Raw genomic sequence first — 2,442 nt, forward strand, 5'->3', positions numbered from 1 at the left:
GGAGTTTCGCTCTTGTTACCCAGGCTGGAGTGCAATGGCGCGATCTCGGCTCACCGCAACCTCTGCCTCCTGGGTTCAGGCAATTCTCCTGCCTCAGCCTCCTGAGTCGCTGGGATTACAGGCACGCACCACCATGCCCAGCTAATTTTTTGTATTTTTAATAGAGACGGGGTTTCACCATGTTGACCAGGATGGTCTCGATCTCTTGACCTCGTGATCCACCCGCCTCGGCCTCCCAAAGTGCTGGGATTACAGGCTTGAGCCACCGCGCCCGGCGAAAAAGTTATTTCTAAAGTGCTTAGAACAGAACCTGAAAAATAGTAAGTTTTCAAAAAGTGTTTGTTACTTAAAGATAAATTCCTGGCCTCCCTAGGCAAGCCACCCTCCTATTGTAAAATAAGGGTGGCTACTGACAGATCAGGAGGGTCTTTGGGTTTTGTGCCTGGGGTGGGATCACATGCTAAGTCGTGTCCCCAGATGCTACAGTGCAAGCAGAAGAGAAGCAACGGGGAGATTCGGACTGTCCTGCACAAACAGCCCCCACTTAGAGGGCGGGGTGAGAGGCAGACAGTGGGAGATAGTCCAGGAACCTGCAGGCACCTTTGGAGGGCATTCCAGAGTTGCTCAGAGCCGCACTCCAGAATCAGACAGAACCTGATTCAAACCCTGCCTCAATTGTTGAGCCAATCTCTGTGGCCTGAGGAAATTATTTTATCTCTGAGCTTCAGCTTTGTCATCTGTGAAAAATAGATCTTTAGAGTCCCCATAAAGGGTTAGGAGGATTGAATGAAATAATACCTGTCAGAAGCTGAGGACTGTTGCCAGCTCATTGTAAGTACCCAACACATGCTACACTTTCTTGGTATCGTTTGTAGTAGAGACTGGCAGGGTGCACCCTCAGTGTGAACAGTGAGTTATCTTTTGTTGTGGGACTTCAGGTCCCAACACTGTATTCCAAAAATGTTCAAAGTTATAGCAAATTGAAAAAGGCTGTTCAGTAAGCGGTACAATGAGAATTAGGATGCTTTTCCTTTCTTTTGGCTTACTTATCATTTATATTTTTCTACAGTAGACATATGTTACTTTGATAATTAGAAATAAATATGGAGGAGAGGAAAAGGAAAAAAAGTTCAACAGAGTAGGACCAGGGACAGAGCCCTGTGGTGCAAAGCCACCACTTCCCAGTTTCAGCTATGAGTTGCCTTTCGAAACAGCCTCTCATCTAACTAAATTCTTGGCCAGTGCAGTGGCTCATGCGGGTAATCCCAGCACTTTTGTAGGCCAAGGTGGGCATCACTTGAGATCAGAAGTTCAAGACCAGCCTGGCCAGCATGGTGAAACCCCATCTCTACTACTAAAAATACAAAAGTTAGTCAGGTGTGGTGGTGTGCGCCTGTAATGCCAGCTACTCAGGAGGCAGAGGCAGGAGAATCACTTGAACCCGGGAGGCTGAGGTTTCAGTGAGCCGATATCAGGTTGCTGCACTCCAGCCTGGGTGACAGAGCAAGACTCTGTCAAAAAAAAAAAAAAATTATTCCAGCTGTTGAGTCATTTCACCCACACATTACCCGGTGTCCACAGGATGTCAGATTTTGCTGTGTGCCTTGCTGAAGTCCAGACATGAGAAGCTTGCAGCAGCCCCATTCCTGACCAAATAATTCCATCAATGGGGAAAATCAGATCAACCCAGACAGATCTGTTCTTAGTAGTATATCATGTCTTTACACATACTTACAAACCTAGGGGTGGTGGAAAGGGTATGGATTCTGGAGTCAGAGGTTCTGGGTTTGAATCCCACTCACATTTTTCAGCTGTGTGACTTTGGGAGAGTTGCCTGGCCTCTCTGAGCCTCACTGTAAAAAGAGAACAGTAAAGCTGTTGTCACAGGCTTCTTTTGACAACTTAAAGAGTGGGTAGGCTGGACGCCATGGCTCATACCTGTAATCCTAACACTTTGGGAAGCCAAGGTGGGTGGATTGCTTGAGCCCAGGAGTTTGAGACCAGCCTGGGCAACATAGTGAAACCTCATCTCTACTAAAAATAAAAAAAAAAAAAAAAAAAAAAAAAAAAAAAAGCCGGGTGTGGTGGCATGTGCCTGTAGTACCAGCTACTCGGGAGGCTGAAGTGGGAGGATCACTTGAGCCCAGAAAGTCGCGGCTGCAGTGAGCCAAGATCACACTACTGTACTCCAGCCTTGGGTGACAGCACTGAGGCCTTATTAAAAACAACAACAACAAGTGACCATATCTGCATGCCTCTCCCTCTCCTACAAAACTGTGGTTTCCTCAAGGACAAGGCAGGAGCTTCGTATCTTTGTGCCTCAGTGCCTGGCACAGAAGGGCACCACTTGAGCTGATACACACTCCTTCTTGCTCACATCTCTGCCACCTGCCTCTCCTCACATTTCTCCACAATTCTCACCAACTCCGTCTGCACATATGC

This window comes from Sapajus apella, unplaced genomic scaffold (assembly GCF_009761245.1).
Source record: "Sapajus apella isolate SASKATOON/1434 unplaced genomic scaffold, GSC_monkey_1.0 scaffold257, whole genome shotgun sequence".
Taxonomy (NCBI): domain Eukaryota; kingdom Metazoa; phylum Chordata; class Mammalia; order Primates; family Cebidae; genus Sapajus; species Sapajus apella.